Raw genomic sequence first — 17,444 nt, 5'->3', positions numbered from 1 at the left:
AACCAGGAGTAGTTTTAACCAGGAGTAGTCTGAACCGGGAGTTGTCTGAACCGGGAGTTGTCTGAACCGGGAGTTCCCTGAACCGGGAGTTGTCTGAGCCGGGAGTTGCCTGAACCGGGAGTTGTCTGAACCGGGAGTTGTCTGAACCGGGAGTTGTCTGAACCGGGAGTTGTCTGAACCGGGAGTTGTCTGAACCGGGAGTTGTCTGAACCGGGTGTTGTCTGAACCGGGAGTTGTCTGAACCGGGAGTTGTCCTGCACCTGGAGTTGTCTGAACCGGGAGTTTTCTGAACCGGGAGTTGTCTGAACCGGGAGTTGTCTGAACCGGGAGTTGTCTGAACCGGGAGTTGTCCTGCACCGGGAGTTGTCTGAACCGGGAGTTGCCTGAACCGGGAGTTGTCCTGCACCGGGAGTTGTCTGAACCGGGAGTTGTCTGAACCGGGAGTTGTCTGAACCGGGAGTTTTCTGAACCGGGAGTTGTCCTGCACCGGGAGTTGTCTGAACCGGGAGTTGTCTGAACCGGGAGTTGTCCTGCACCGGGAGTTGTCTGAACCGGGAGTTGCCTGAACCGGGAGTTGTCCTGCACCGGGAGTTGTCTGAACCGGGTGTTGTCTGAACCGGGAGTTGTCTGAACCGGGAGTTGTCTGAACCGGGTGTTGTCTGAACCGGGCGATGCACTGAACCGGGAGTTGCCCTGAACCGGGTGTTGTCTGAACCGGGAGTTGCCCTGAACCGGGTGTTGTCTGAACCGGGAGTTGTCTGAACCGGGAGTTGTCCTGCACCGGGAGTTGTCTGAGCCAGGAGTTGTCCTGCACCGGGAGTTGTCTGAGCCAGGAGTTGTCCTGCACCGGGAGTTGTCTGAACCGGGAGTTTTCTGAACCGGGAGTTGTCTGAACCGGGAGTTGTCTGAACCGGGAGTTGTCTGAACCGGGAGTTGTCCTGCACCGGGAGTTGTCTGAACCGGGAGTTGCCTGAACCGGGAGTTGTCCTGCACCGGGAGTTGTCTGAACCGGGTGTTGTCTGAACCGGAAGTTGTCTGAACCGGGAGTTGTCTGAACCGGGAGTTTTCTGAACCGGGAGTTGTCCTGCACCGGGTGTTGTCTGAACCGGGAGTTGTCTGAACCGGGGGTTGTCCTGCACCGGGAGTTGTCTGAACCGGGAGTTGCCTGAACCGGGAGTTGTCCTGCACCGGGAGTTGTCTGAACCGGGTGTTGTCTGAACCGGGAGTTGTCTGAACCGGGAGTTGTCTGAACCGGGTGTTGTCTGAACCGGGCGATGCACTGAACCGGGAGTTGCCCTGAACCGGGTGTTGTCTGAACCGGGAGTTGCCCTGAACCGGGTGTTGTCTGAACCGGGAGTTGTCTGAACCGGGAGTTGTCTGAGCCAGGAGTTGTCTGAACCGGGAGTTGTCTGAACCGGGAGTTGTCCTGCACCGGGAGTTGTCTGAACCGGGAGTTGTCTGAACCGGGTGTTGCCTGAACCGGGCAATGCCCTGAACCGGGAGTTGCCCTGAACCGGGTGTTGTCTGAACTGGGAGTTGCCCTGAACCGGGTGTTGTCTGAACCGGGAGTTGTCTGAACCGGGAGTTGCCCTGAACCGGGTGTTGTCTGAACCGGGAGTTGTCTGAACCGGGTGTTGTCTGAACCGGGCGATGCCCTGAACCGGGAGTTGCCCTGAACCGGAAGTTGTCTGAACCGGGAGTTGTCTGAACCGGGAGTTGCCCTGAACCGGGTGTTGTCTGAACCGGGAGTTGTCTGAACCGGGTGTTGTCTGAACCGGGCGATGCCCTGAACCGGGAGTTGCCCTGAACCGGGAGTTGTCTGAACCTGGAGTTGTCTGAACCGGGAGTTGCCCTGAACCGGGTGTTGTCTGAACCGGGAGTTGTCTGAACCGGGTGTTGTCTGAACCGGGCGATGCCCTGAACCAGGAGTTGCCCTGAACCGGGAGTTGTCTGAACCGGGAGTTGTCTGAACCGGGAGTTGCGTGAACAGGGAGTTGTCTGAACCGGGAGTTGCCTGAATCGGGAGTTGTCTGAACCGGGAGTTGCCCTGAACCAGGAGTTGCCCTGGAGCGAGAGTTGTCTTAACCAGGAGTAGTCTGAACCGGGAGTTGTCTTAACCAGGAGTCGTCTGAACCGAGAGTTGTCTGAACCAGGAGTAGTCTTAACCAGGAGTAGTCTGAACCGGGAGTTGTCTGAACCGGGAGTTGTCTGAACCGGGAGTTCCCTGAACCGGGAGTTGTCTGAGCCGGGAGTTGCCTGAACCGGGAGTTGTCTGAACCGGGAGTTGTCTGAGCTGGGAGTTGCCTGAACCGGGAGTTGTCTGAACCAGGAATTGTATGAACCGGGAGTTGCCGGAACCGGGAGTTGTCTGAACTAGGAGTTACCTGAACCGGGAGTTGCCCTGAACCGGGAGCTGTCTGAACCAGGAGTTGTCTGAACCGGGAGTTGCCTGAACCGGGAGCTGTCTGCACTGGGAGTTGTCTGAACCGGGACTTGTCTGAACCGGGAGTTGCCCTAAACCGGGAGTTGCCTGAACCGGAAGTTGCCCTGAACCGGGATCTGTCTGAACCGGGAGTTGTCTGAACCGGGAGTTGCCTGAACCGGAAGTTGCCCTGAACCGGGATCTGTCTGAACCGGGAGTTGTCTGAACCGGGAGTTGCCTGAACCGGGAGTTTTCTGAACCGGGAGTTGTCTGAACCGGGAGTTGTCTGAACCGGGAGTTGCCCTGTACCGGGAGTTACCTGAAACGGGAGTTGTCTGAACCGGGAGTTTTCGGAACCGGGAATTGCCTGAACCGGGAGTTGCCCTGAACCGGGAGTTGCCTAAACCGGGACTTGCCAGAACCGGGTTTTGTCTGAACCGGGAGTTTTCTGATCCAGGAGTTGTCTGAACCAGGAGTTGTCTGAACCGGGTGTTGTCTGAACCGGGAGTTGCCCTGAACTGGGAGTTGCCCTGAACCGGGTGTTGTCTGAACCGGGAGTTGCCTGAACCGGGAGTTGCTTGAACCGGGTGTTGTCTGAACCGGGAGTTTTCTGAACCGGGAATTGCCTGAACCGGGAGTTGCCCTGAACCGGGAGTTGTCTGAACCGGGAGTTTTCTGAACCAGGAGTTGTCTGAACCAGGAGTTGTCTGAACCGGGTGTTGTCTGAACCGGGAGTTGCCCTGAACTGGGAGTTGCCCTGAACCGGGAGTTGCCCTGAACCGGGTGTTGTCTGAACCGGGAGTTGCCCTGAACCGGGAATTGCCCTGAACCGGGAGTTGCCCTGAACCGGGAGCTGCCTAAACCGGGAGTTGCCTGAACCAGGTGTTGTCTGAACCGGGAGTTTTCTGAACCAGGAGTTGTCTGAACCAGGAGTTGTCTGTACCTGGAGTTGCGTGAACCGGGAGTTGTCTGAACCGGGAGTAGCCTGAACCGGGAGTTGCATGAACCGGGAGTTTTCTGAACCAGGAGTTGTCTGAACCGGGAGTTGCCTGAACCAGGTGTTGTCTGAACCGGGAGTTTTCTGAACCAGGAGTTGTCTGAACCAGGAGTTGTCTGCACCGGGAGTTGCGTGAACCGGGAGTTGTCTGAACCGGGAGTAGCCTGAACCGGGAGTTGCATGAACCGGGTGTTGTCTGAACTGGGATTTGCCTGTATCGGGAGTTGTATGAACCGGGGTTTGCCCTGAACCGGGAGTTGCCTGAACTGGGAGTTTTCTGAACCAGGAGCTGTCTGAACCGGGAGTTGTATGAACCAGGAGTTGCCCTGAACCGGGATTTGTCTGAACCGGGAGTTGAGTGAACCGGGAGTTGTCTGAACCGGGTGTTGTCTGAACCGGGAGTTGCCCTGAACCGGGTGTTGTCTGAACCGGGAGTTGTCTGAACCGGGTGTTGTCTGAACCGGGCGATGCCCTGAACCGGGAGTTGCCCTGAACCGGAAGTTGTCTGAACCGGGAGTTGTCTGAACCGGGAGTTGCCCTGAACCGAGTGTTGTCTGAACCGGGAGTTGTCTGAACCGGGTGTTGTCTGAACCGGGCGATGCCCTGAACCGGGAGTTGCCCTGAACCGGGAGTTGTCTGAACCGGGAGTTGTCTGAACCGGGAGTTGCCCTGAACCGGGTGTTGTCTGAACCGGGAGTTGTCTGAACCGGGTGTTGTCTGAACCGGGCGATGCCCTGAACCGGGAGTTGCCCTGAACCGGGAGTTGTCTGAACCGGGAGTTGTCTGAACCGGGAGTTGCGTGAACAGGGAGTTGTCTGAACCGGGAGTTGCCTGAATCGGGAGTTGTCTGAACCGGGAGTTGCCCTGAACCAGGAGTTGCCCTGGAGCGAGAGTTGTCTTAACCAGGAGTAGTCTGAACCGGGAGTTGTCTTAACCAGGAGTAGTCTGAACCGAGAGTTGTCTGAACCAGGAGTAGTTTTAACCAGGAGTAGTCTGAACCGGGAGTTGTCTGAACCGGGAGTTGTCTGAACCGGGAGTTCCCTAAACCGGGAGTTGTCTGAGCCGGGAGTTGTCTGAACCGGGAGTTGTCTGAACCGGGAGTTGTCTGAACCGGGAGTTGTCTGAACCGGGAGTTGTCTGAACCGGGTGTTGTCTGAACCGGGAGTTGTCTGAACCGGGAGTTGTCCTGCACCGGGAGTTGTCTGAACCGGGAGTTTTCTGAACCGGGAGTTGTCTGAACCGGGAGTTGTCTGAACCGGGAGTTGTCTGAACCGGGAGTTGTCCTGCACCGGGAGTTGTCTGAACCGGGAGTTGCCTGAACCGGGAGTTGTCCTGCACCGGGAGTTGTCTGAACCGGGAGTTGTCTGAACCGGGAGTTGTCTGAACCGGGAGTTTTCTGAACCGGGAGTTGTCCTGCACCGGGAGTTGTCTGAACCGGGAGTTGTCTGAACCGGGAGTTGTCCTGCACCGGGAGTTGTCTGAACCGGGAGTTGCCTGAACCGGGAGTTGTCCTGCACCGGGAGTTGTCTGAACCGGGAGTTGTCTGAACCGGGAGTTGTCTGAACCGGGTGTTGTCTGAACCGGGTGTTGTCTGAACCGGGAGTTGCCCTGAACCGGGTGTTGTCTGAACCGGGAGTTGTCTGAACCGGGAGTTGTCCTGCACCGGGAGTTGTCTGAGCCAGGAGTTGTCCTGCACCGGGAGTTGTCTGAACCGGGAGTTTTCTGAACCGGGAGTTGTCTGAACCGGGAGTTGTCTGAACCGGGAGTTGTCCTGCACCGGGAGTTGTCTGAACCGGGAGTTGCCTGAACCGGGAGTTGTCCTGCACCGGGAGTTGTCTGAACCGGGTGTTGTCTGAACCGGAAGTTGTCTGAACCGGGAGTTGTCTGAACCGGGAGTTTTCTGAACCGGGAGTTGTCCTGCACCGGGTGTTGTCTGAACCGGGAGTTGTCTGAACCGGGGGTTGTCCTGCACCGGGAGTTGTCTGAACCGGGAGTTGCCTGAACCGGGAGTTGTCCTGCACCGGGAGTTGTCTGAACCGGGTGTTGTCTGAACCGGGAGTTGTCTGAACCGGGAGTTGTCTGAACCGGGTGTTGTCTGAACCGGGCGATGCACTGAACCGGGAGTTGCCCTGAACCGGGTGTTGTCTGAACCGGGAGTTGCCCTGAACCGGGTGTTGTCTGAACCGGGAGTTGTCTGAACCGGGAGTTGTCTGAGCCAGGAGTTGTCTGAACCGGGAGTTTTCTGAACCGGGAGTTGTCCTGCACCGGGAGTTGTCTGAACCGGGAGTTGTCTGAACCGGGTGTTGCCTGAACCGGGCAATGCCCTGAACCGGGAGTTGCCCTGAACCGGGTGTTGTCTGAACTGGGAGTTGCCCTGAACCGGGTGTTGTCTGAACCGGGAGTTGTCTGAACCGGGAGTTGCCCTGAACCGGGTGTTGTCTGAACCGGGAGTTGTCTGAACCGGGTGTTGTCTGAACCGGGCGATGCCCTGAACCGGGAGTTGCCCTGAACCGGAAGTTGTCTGAACCGGGAGTTGTCTGAACTGGGAGTTGCCCTGAACCGGGTGTTGTCTGAACCGGGAGTTGTCTGAACCGGGTGTTGTCTGAACCGGGCGATGCCCTGAACCGGGAGTTGCCCTGAACCGGGAGTTGTCTGAACCGGGAGTTGTCTGAACCGGGAGTTGCCCTGAACCGGGTGTTGTCTGAACCGGGAGTTGTCTGAACCGGGTGTTGTCTGAACCGGGCGATGCCCTGAACCGGGAGTTGCCCTGAACCGGGAGTTGTCTGAACCGGGAGTTGTCTGAACCGGGAGTTGCGTGAACAGGGAGTTGTCTGAACCGGGAGTTGCCTGAATCGGGAGTTGTCTGAACCGGGAGTTGCCCTGAACCAGGAGTTGCCCTGGAGCGAGAGTTGTCTTAACCAGGAGTAGTCTGAACCGGGAGTTGTCTTAACCAGGAGTCGTCTGAACCGAGAGTTGTCTGAACCAGGAGTAGTCTTAACCAGGAGTAGTCTGAACCGGGAGTTGTCTGAACCGGGAGTTGTCTGAACCGGGAGTTGTCTGAACCGGGAGTTGTCTGAGCCGGGAGTTGCCTGAACCGGGAGTTGTCTGAACCGGGAGTTGTCTGAGCTGGGAGTTGCCTGAACCGGGTGTTGTCTGAACCAGGAATTGTATGAACCGGGAGTTGCCGGAACCGGGAGTTGTCTGAACTAGGAGTTACCTGAACCGGGAGTTGCCCTGAACCGGGAGCTGTCTGAACCAGGAGTTGTCTGAACCGGGAGTTGCCTGAACCGGGAGCTGTCTGCACTGGGAGTTGTCTGAACCGGGACTTGTCTGAACCGGGAGTTGCCCTAAACCGGGAGTTGCCTGAACCGGAAGTTGCCCTGAACCGGGATCTGTCTGAACCGGGAGTTGTCTGAACCGGGAGTTGCCTGAACCGGGAGTTTTCTGAACCGGGAGTTGTCTGAACCGGGAGTTGTCTGAACCGGGAGTTGCCCTGTACCGGGAGTTACCTGAAACGGGAGTTGTCTGAACCGGGAGTTTTCGGAACCGGGAATTGCCTGAACCGGGAGTTGCCCTGAACCGGGAGTTGCCTAAACCGGGACTTGCCAGAACCGGGTTTTGTCTGAACCGGGAGTTTTCTGATCCAGGAGTTGTCTGAACCAGGAGTTGTCTGAACCGGGTGTTGTCTGAACCGGGAGTTGCCCTGAACTGGGAGTTGCCCTGAACCGGGTGTTGTCTGAACCGGGAGTTGCCTGAACCGGGAGTTGCTTGAACCGGGTGTTGTCTGAACCGGGAGTTTTCTGAACCGGGAATTGCCTGAACCGGGAGTTGCCCTGAACCGGGAGTTGTCTGAACCGGGAGTTTTCTGAACCAGGAGTTGTCTGAACCAGGAGTTGTCTGAACCGGGTGTTGTCTGAACCGGGAGTTGCCCTGAACTGGGAGTTGCCCTGAACCGGGAGTTGCCCTGAACCGGGTGTTGTCTGAACCGGGAGTTGCCCTGAACCGGGAATTGCCCTGAACCGGGAGTTGCCCTGAACCGGGAGCTGCCTAAACCGGGAGTTGCCTGAACCAGGTGTTGTCTGAACCGGGAGTTTTCTGAACCAGGAGTTGTCTGAACCAGGAGTTGTCTGTACCTGGAGTTGCGTGAACCGGGAGTTGTCTGAACCGGGAGTAGCCTGAACCGGGAGTTGCATGAACCGGGAGTTTTCTGAACCAGGAGTTGTCTGAACCGGGAGTTGCCTGAACCAGGTGTTGTCTGAACCGGGAGTTTTCTGAACCAGGAGTTGTCTGAACCAGGAGTTGTCTGCACCGGGAGTTGCGTGAACCGGGAGTTGTCTGAACCGGGAGTAGCCTGAACCGGGAGTTGCATGAACCGGGTGTTGTCTGAACTGGGATTTGCCTGTATCGGGAGTTGTATGAACCGGGGTTTGCCCTGAACCGGGAGTTGCCTGAACTGGGAGTTTTCTGAACCAGGAGCTGTCTGAACCGGGAGTTGTATGAACCAGGAGTTGCCCTGAACCGGGATTTGTCTGAACCGGGAGTTGACTGAACCGGGAGTTGTCTGAACCGGGTGTTGTCTGAACCGGGAGTTGCGTGAACCGGGAGTTGTCTGAACTGGGAGTTGCCTGAACCGGGAGTTGTCTGAACCAGGAGTTGTCTGAACCGGGAGTTGCCTGAATCGGGAGTTGTATGAACCGGGAGTTGTCTGAACCGGGAGTTGCCTGAACCGGGTGTTGTCTGAACCAGGAGTTGTCTGAACCGGGAGTTGCCTGAATCGGGAGTTGTATGAACCGGGAGTTGCCCTGAACCAGGAGTTGAATGAACCGGGAGTTGCCCTGAACCGGGAGTTGCCCTGAACCGGGAGTTGTATGAACGGGGAGTTGTCTGAACCGCGAGTTCCCTGAACCGGGAGTTGACTGAACCGGGAGTTGTCTGAACCGGGAGTTGAGTGAACCGGGAGTTGCCTGAATCGTGAGTTGCCTGAACCGGGAGTTTTCAGAACCGGGAGTTCCCTGAACCAGGAGTTGCCTGAACCAGGAGTTTTCTGAACCGGGAGTTGCCCTGAACTGGGAGTTGTCTGAACCGGGAGTTGCCTGAACCGGGAGTTGTCTGAACCGGGAGTTGCCTGAACCGGGAGTTGCCCTGAACCAGGAGTTGTCTGAACCGGGAGTTGTCTGAACCGGGAGTTGCCCTGAACCAGGAGTTGCCTGAACCGGGAGTTGCCCTGAACCAGGAGTTGTCTGAACCGGAAGTTTTCTGAACCGGGAGTTGTCTGAACCGGGAGTTGTCTGAACCGGGAGTTGCCTGAACCGGGAGTTTTCTGAACCGGGAGTTGCCCTGAACCAGGGGTTGTCTGAACCGGGAGTTGTCTGAACCGGGAGTTGCCTGAACCAGGAGTTGTCTGAACCGGGAGTTGTCTGAACCGGGAGTTGCCTGAACCAGGAGTTGTCTGAACCGGGAGTTGTCTGAACTGGGAGTTGTCTGAACCGGGAGTTGCCTGAACCAGGAGTTGTCTGAACCAGGAGTTGCCTGAACCAGGAGTTGTCTGAACCGGGAGTTGTCTGAACCAGGAGTTGCCTGAACCAGGAGTTGTCTGAACCGGGAGTTGTCTGAACTGGGAGTTGTCTGAACCGGGAGTTGCCTGAACCAGGAGTTGTCTGAACCGGGAGTTGTCTGAACTGGGAGTTGTCTGAACCGGGAGTTGTCTGAACTGGGAGTTGTCTGAACCGGGAATTGCCCTGAACCGGGAGTTGTCTGAACCGGGAGTTGTCTGAACCGGGAGTTGTCTGAACCAGGAGCTGTCTGAACCGGGAGCAAATTGATTGCATTCCACGGTGGGTGTTTTCCTCGTTGGAAGCTCTCGAATGGCCCTCACAATCTGCTTGTCTGCCCCACACGAGACTTCCTTCCGCACTGTGTTTTTACGGCTCTAACACTACAAAATATATCTCACAATATCAGTTCCTCTTTACCATCCATTTCGTTCCCCCCACCTCCTGTCTAAGATGTGAGTGGCTTCCTCCATCTGGCATAGAGATGCTTGACGATCCCTCTGAGGTTCGAAACCAACAGATTGGTTTCGAGCCAATTTTCAGACCCAGATCCGAACAGAAAACCAACGTCTCTCGGGGGGCGGGGGGGAATTCTCCCAGAGTTTGTTGAGAGAATCCAGAACAGACTCTAGAATGTGTTTGTGGTAAAGGGCAGATTGTGCTGGTCGACCTGGTCCCTCTCTCCCTCTCTCCTTTTCTTTGCTTGTTTGTAATTAATGTATTTTCAAATAAATTGAAGCCCCTGGAATAAAAAGGGGCAGTGGCAGCATGGATACAAAATTGGCTCAGTGACAGGAAACAGAGAGTAGTGGTGAGCGGTTGTTTTTCGGACTGGAGGGAGGTGTACAGTGGTGTTCCCCAGGGGTCAGTGCTGGGACCACTGCTTTTCTTGATATATATTAATGACTTGGACTTGGCTGTACAGGGCACAATTTCAAAATTTGCTAGTGACACCAAATTTGGAAGGGTAGTGAACAGTGAGGAGGATAGTGATAGACTTCAAGAGGATATAGACAGGCTGGTGGAATGGGCGGACACGAGGCAGATAACATTTAACACAGAGAAGTGTGAAATGATATATTTTAGTCGGAAGGATGAGGAGAGGGAATATAAACTAAATGGTACAATTCTAAAGGGGTACAGGAACAGAGAGATCTGGGAGTACATGTACATCTTTGAAGGTGGCAGGGCAGGTTGAGAAAGCGGTTAAAAAAGCAGACGGGATCCTGGGCTTTATAAATAGAGGCACAGAGTACAAAAGTAAGGAAGTCATGTTGAACCTTTTATAAAACACTGGTTCGTCCACAACTGGAGTATTGTGTCCAATTCTGGGCACTGCACTTTCGGAAGGATGTGAAGGCCTTAGAGAGGGTGCAGAAGAGATTTACTGGAATGATTCCAGGGATGAGGGACATTAATTATGTGGATAGACTGGAGAAGCTGGGGTTGTTCTCTTTGGAACAGAGAAGGTTGAGAGGAGATTTGATCGAGGTGTTCAAAATCATGAAGGGTACAGACAGAGTAGATAGAGAGAAACTGTTCCCATTGGTGGAAGGGTCAAGAACCAGAGGACATGGATTTAAGGTGATTGGCAAAAGAACCAAAGGTGAGATGAGGAAAAACTTTTTTACGCAGCGAGTGGTTATGATCTGGAATGCACTGCCCGAGGGGGTGGTGGAGGCAGATTCAATCATGGCCTTCAAAAGGGAACTGGATAAGTACTTGAAGGGAATAAATTTGCAGGGATACCTGAATAGGGCGGGGGAGTGGGACCAGCTGGATTGGTCTTGCATGGAGCCGGCACGGACTCGATGGGCTGAATGGCCTCCTTCCGTGCTGTATCCTTTCCATGATTCTAAACCTGAACATTGGTTTTGCCTGCACAACATGTGTGATAGTCTTTCAACATCCGAATTCACAGGAGGGACCTGAGCAGATAATGTACGGAGACACTTCAGTGCAGTACGGAGGGAGTGCTACATTGCCTGAGCTTCTGCTCTTTGGTTGGGATGGGTGGGGCCCCTGCTCAGGAAGGTGTGTATAAGATGTCACACCACAGTTGGAGGAACAAAAAGTTCTCCTGCTTTCCTGGCCATCACTCCAACTTCAAACAGCACCAGCAAATTAACTGGTCACTCATCTCACTAACCGTTTGTGGGAGCTTGCTGTGCAGAAACTGGGGACCATGTCCATCTATGTAACATCAATCACTACACCTCATATATCATTCGTTGGTAGTGAAACATTCGGGGATGTACCGAGGACATCAGGCTCCATGGATATTCAAACTTTTTTTCAATGTATTCCTCGGTCAGTAATCTATCATGGTCATGGTTCATTTGTCGAACAGAGCATGGCGAACCCAGAGTGTCACAGAATGAAGGGGTTTGGGTTGCTAGTAGATTCAGACCTGGACAACATCCAGGCTTGGACTGATAAGTGGCAAGTAACATTCGCGCCAGACAAGTGCCAGGCAATGACCATCTCCAACAAGAGAGAGTCTAACCACCTCCCCTTGACATTCAACGGCATTACCATCGCCGAATCCCCCACCATCAACATCCTGGAGGTCACCATAGACCAGAAACTTAACTGGACCAGCCACATAAATACTGTGGCTACAGCGCAGGTCAGAGGCTGGGTATTCTGCGGTGAGTGACTCACCTCCTGACTCCCCAAAGCCTTTCCACCATCTCCATGGTACAAGTCAGGAGTGTGATGGAATACTCTCCACTTGCCTGAACACTCAAGAAGCTCGACACCATCCAGGACAAAGCAGCCCGCTTGATTGGCACCCCATCCACCACCCTAAACATTCACTCCCTTCACCACCGGCGCACAGTGGCTGCAGTGTGTACCATCCACAGGATGCACTGCAGCAACTCGCCAAGGCTTCTTTGACAGCACCTCCCAAACCCACAACCTCTACCACCGAGAAGGACAAGGGCAGCAGGCACATGGGAACAACACCACCTGCACGTTCCCCTCCAAGTCACACACCATCCCGACTTGGAAATATATCGCCGTTCCTTCATCGTCGCTGGGTCAAAATCCTGGAACTCCCTTCCTAACAGCACTGTGGGAGAACCTTCACCACACGGACTGCAGCGGTTCAAGAAGGCAGCTCACCACCACCTTCTCAAGGGCAATTAGGGATGGGCAATAAATGCCGGCCTCGCCAGCGACGCCCACATCCCATGAATGAACAAAAAAAAAGATTGAGAAGGCAGCTGATGGATGTCATGTGCCTGAGGAGAGAGAGGTGTTGAGAAAAGACTGAACTGGAACAGTTGGGAACAGGTAAAATAAGATAAGATCGGTTTGTTGAGGGAAGGTCATGCTTGGCCAACCTGACTGAATCCTTTGAAGAAGTAACAGAGAGAGTAGACAAGGGTAATGCGATAGATGTAATATATTTGGAATTTCAAAAGGCCTTCGATAAGGTACGACATTGTCAACCCATGACTAAGGTCAGAGCAGGTGGAGTGAGGGGACAAAGGACAAATGGGCCAAAGTGCAGGAGGACATTAATAAACTCACAGAATAGGCGTGTAATTGGCAAATGAATTTCGATGTAAAGAGGTGTGAGGTGGTGGATTTTGGCAGGAAGAATGAGGTCACACACAGTTTGGACAATAAGGGCCGTTCTTTCAGCGCTGCATGTCTCCCAAAGTGCCAATATGGCGTCTTGGCTGCGCCCGTACGTTTCTAGCGTGACGTGTGCCGGACGCCATCTTGGTATAGGAGTTAGCGCAGGCGCAGATAACGAACGCTGGAATCATGTAAAGTAGGGAGAAAATGGCTTCAATCAGTGTACAACGCTGATTTAAAGTGATAGACACCATTTTGGGACTTAACGCTCAACTCAACGCACAGTCTTAACCCCGACCATCTGAACGTGTCTCAGAGTGTCTGGAGGACCCCCCACCGGGGCTATTTAAAGGGACCATGCAGGATTTACAGGTTAGTGGCTGGATTATTGATTCTGGCTGCCCAGACATTTGTAACTGTTTTTGGAGGTCTCCTGGACTTCAATACTGGGACACGGGGACATAGCCGAACATTTAGAGACAGGACGTGCAGGAGTGAAGTTAGGAAATGATTCTACACACAAAGGGTGGGAGATGTTTGGAACACTCTTCTGCAAACGGCAGTTGATGCTCACTCAATTGAGAATGTTAAATCTGAGATTGATAGATTTCTGTGAACCAAGTGTATTAAGGGATATGGGGCTAAGGCGGGTATATGGAGTTAGGTCACAGGTCCCCCCTGATCTGATCGAATGGTGGAACAGGATGGAGGGGCTAAATGCCACCGCCACTTGCTGCCTCCTGATATGTGCCAGCTTCTCCTGCAAGAAAGCGGGACGTGTGGTGGGTGATGTGCCTATCATGGTTGAATAGCTGCCAATGTGTGTGGCCTGTGAGTTGTGGGTGGGCGGCTTGAAACAGTGGTAATGTGTAAGGGTGAGAGGGTTGAGTACTGATGGAAAGAGTTTGTTGGTATGTGGGTGATGGGGGTGTAGTGTGTGGTGCAGTTGGTAGGAGACGCCACTTGACAGTTGACCTCACTCACCTTGACCACTCATGTCAAAGCATTGAACTTCTTCCTGCACTGCATCCATGTTCATGATGCTGTGCTCCTGGCATTGACTTCGTCCCCCGCTGCCTCCCACTGCCTTTTGATATATGTCTGGGCGGCCTCTTGCTCCCCACCTCCATTCCCTACCCCTGCAGATATAGGATGTCCCTCCTTCTGTCCACCTCTTGCACCAAGGTCTGTAGTGCATCAGCAGAGAACGTTGGTGCACGGACTCTCACAGGCCTGGTCCCCACTCAGATCGGCAGATTGGTGAGGCCTGGTGTGCAGATTGGACGATGTGGTTCTAACCACCTCCCCTTGACATTCAACGGCATTACCATCGCCGAATCCCCCACCATCAACATCCTGGGGGTCACCATTGACCAGAAACTTAACTGGACCAGCCATATAAATACTGTGGCTACGAGAGCAGGTCAGAGGCTGGGTATTCTGCGGCAAGTGACTCACCTCCTGACTCCCCAAAGCCTTTCCACCATCTACAAGGCACAAGTCAGGAGTGTGATGGAATACTCTCCACTTGACTGGATGAGTGCAGCTCCAACAACACTCAAGAAGCTCGACACCATCCAAGATAAAGCAGCCCACTTGATTGGCACCCCATCCACCACCCTAAACATTCACTCCCTTCACCACCGGCGCACTGTGGCTGCAGTGTGTACCATCCACAGGATGCACTGCAGCAACTCGCCAAGGCTTCTTCGACAGCACCTCCCAAACCCGCGACCTCAACCACCTAGAAGGACAAGGGCAGCAGGTACATGGGAACACCACCACCTGCACGTTCCCCTCCAAGTCACACACCATCCCGACTTGGAAATTTATCGCCGTTCCCTCATTGTCGCTGGGTCAAAATCCTGTAACTCCCTTCCTAACAGCACTGTGGGAGAACCGTCACCACACGGACTGCAGCGGTTCAAGAAGGCGGCTCACCAACACCTTCTCAAGGGCAATTAGGGATGGGCAATAAATGCCGGCCTCGCCAGCGACGCCCACATCCCGTGAACGAATAAAAAAGAAAAACATTTAGCAGTGTGCAACCTTTATTCAATGTTTTGACATAACTCATCAGTGTGGGAGCTGCATCTGTGTTCTACGTGTGCGATGTCTGATCTCCGTTCAGACTCCATGCAGACAGCAGGCTGTTATTTTCAGCAAATAACAGGTACCAGCTCCCTTTAAGAGATTTTTCAGAGACAGCCTGACTTTAAGGGGTTGGAGCTCCCCCTGCTGGTGGAAAGTGTGAATTGCATGGAATCCTCGGCCTGATTTCCAATGCTGATTGGACGTCAGTCCTCAGGCCTGAGCAAAGTCTGGTCCTGCCTGCACCGGGACCATTGGTCGTGGGGTAATCGGGCATCGTGCTACCCCCGCCCAATAACAGGCCCGATCCAATGTTTCCATCCTATGAGTAGAAATGGGATTGAGGAGCAAAGGGAGAGACACAAATCATTAAAAGTAGAGACGCAGGTTAATAAGGCCGTAAAAAGGCAAACCAAACACTGGGGTTCATTTCTAGAGGGATAGAATTGAAAAGCAGGGAAGTTATGTTAAACTTGTATCGAACCTTGGTTAGACCACACTTGGAGTATTGGGAACAGTTCTGGTCTCCATGTTATAGAAAGGATAGAGAGGCACTGGAGAAGGTGCAAAAAAGATTCACAAGGATGATACCAGAACTGAGAGGACATCCTGATCAGGAAAGGCTGAACAGACTGGGGCTCTTTTCTCTAGAAAAGAGAAGACTGAGGGGTGACCTGATCGAGGTCTTCAAGATTATGAAAGGGTTTGACAGGGTAGACGTGGAGGAGATGTTTTCACTTTTGGGGGAGACCAGAACTAGAGGTCATGTTTTCACATCTAGATCAGACACTAAAGTGACTGAGGACTGCTTTTCAAAGCAGGTCATGTCAATATTAACAAGGCAGGTAACGCCCATGAGCGTGAGAGAGAATCTGATTGGACGACTCGCATTTCTATCACCCTTTAACATCGAAAAATGTCCCAGGGTGCTTCACAGGAGCGTAATCAAAAATATGGGATGTTGAACCAAGGGAGGAGATGTGATGAGGGGGGGTGACCGAGAGCTCGGTCATAGAGGTTGCTTTTAAGGAGGGTCTGAAAGGAGGGGAGGGAGGTGGAGAGGCGGAGAGGTTTAGGGAGGGAACGAGAGAGCGTGGGGCCTAGGCGGCTGAAGAAAGGAAGGACCTGCATTTATATAGCACCTTTCAAGGCCTCAGGACGTCCCAAGGCAATTCACTGCCAGTGAATTACTTTCGAAGTGTCGTCACTGTTATAAACGCAGCAAGATCACAAAACAGGAATGAGGCAATGAATTTATTTGGTGATGTTGGTTGAGGGATAAATATTGGCCAGGATCCCGTGGAGAACACCCCTAACCTCCTTCGAAATATTGTCATGGGATCTTTTACGTCCACCTGAGAGAGCAGAGGAGGCCTCAGTTTAACATCTCATCCAAAAGACGGCACCTCTGACAGTGCAGCACTCCCCCAGTACTGCTCTGGGAGCGTCAGCCTGGATTAGTGTGCACAAGTCTATGGATTGGGACATGAACCCAGAACCTTGTGATCCAGAGGGGAGAGTGAGACATGATGTCACCTTTGTGAAGGATAAGTCATGTCCAACAAACATGGTTGCATTCATTGAGGAGGGATCAAATGTGGTAGTGTCCATTAATATTATTTATATGGACTTCCAGAAGGCGTTCGACAAGGTTCCACATAAGAGGCTGTGAACAAAAATGAGACTGCATGGAATTGGAGGCAACATATTGAGATGGGGAGGGAATTGGTTCGGAGGGAGGACACAGAGAGTCGGGGTAATGGGTGTGGACTCCAATTGTCAGGATGTGACGAGTGGTGTCCCCCAGGGATCTGTACTGGGGCCTCAGCTTTTCACTATATGACTTGGATGAAGGAAGAGAGAGCCTTATATCCAAGTTTGCTCATGAAACTAAGTTAGATACCACAGTCAATGGGAGCAGGAAGTGCCCTGTGCACCCAAGCACAGGTCATTAATCTATAACAAAACGTGCAGTGGTCCTAATACTGACCCCTGGGGAACACCACTGTATACTTCCCTCCAGTCTGAAAAACAACCGTTGACCACTCCTCTCTGCTTTCTGTCCCTGAGACAATTTTGCATCCACACTGGAACTGTCCCTTTAATTGTTTAAACGAGTCCAGTGACTGTGAACAGGTCAGAGAGTTGGAGAAAGCACAAGTTATTGGGGGTTCCATGGTGTAATGGTGAGCACTCTGGACTCTGAATCCAGTGATCTGAGTTCAAATCTCAGTGGAGCCTGTTTTGGATCAATCCCTGTGTTTCCCATATGAAAGGAGTCACTTTTTAAAATGTGCACAGATCGATTCCTGAGTATAACATTCAAAAATCCTCCAGCCACGTGAGCTGCTCCTGCAATCCATGTTACTGGAGCTCTCAGTCCACATCATTGCACAATGGCAGATTTTTTTCTTGTCTGTATCAAAGGGTCACAGAATGTTACAGCACAGAAGGAGGCCATTTGGACCATCGTGCCTGTGCTGCTCTTTGAGAGACCTATCCAATTCGTCCCTCACCCCTGCTCTTTCCCCAGAGCACTGAAAATTCATCCCTTCAAATATTTATCCAATTCCCTTTTGAAAGTTACTATTGAATCTGCTTCCACCACCTTTTCAGGCAGTGAATTCCAGATCAGAACAACTCGCTGTGTAAAAAAATGTTTCCTCATCTCGCCTCTGGTTCTTTTGCCGATCACCTTAAATCTGTGTCCTCTGGTTACTGACCCTTCTGTCACTGGAAACAGTTTCTCTTTATTTACTCGATCAAAACCCTTCATGATTTTGAACACCTC

General features: G+C 53.1%; 1 non-coding gene across 1 annotated transcript; it reads left to right on the top strand.

Annotated features, from left to right (window-relative positions):
- The first annotated feature begins 16,822 nt into the window (after positions 1 to 16,822).
- Positions 16,823 to 16,894, top strand: trnaq-cug (transfer RNA glutamine (anticodon CUG)). Its single transcript has one exon. It is a non-coding gene; the product is annotated as a tRNA-Gln (tRNA).
- The last annotated feature ends 550 nt before the right edge of the window (positions 16,895 to 17,444 follow it).

This window comes from Heptranchias perlo, unplaced genomic scaffold (genome assembly GCF_035084215.1).
Source record: "Heptranchias perlo isolate sHepPer1 unplaced genomic scaffold, sHepPer1.hap1 HAP1_SCAFFOLD_526, whole genome shotgun sequence".
Taxonomy (NCBI): domain Eukaryota; kingdom Metazoa; phylum Chordata; class Chondrichthyes; order Hexanchiformes; family Hexanchidae; genus Heptranchias; species Heptranchias perlo.
Note: the sequence above shows the minus strand (reverse complement) of the source record. Positions and strands in the feature narration are given on the sequence as shown.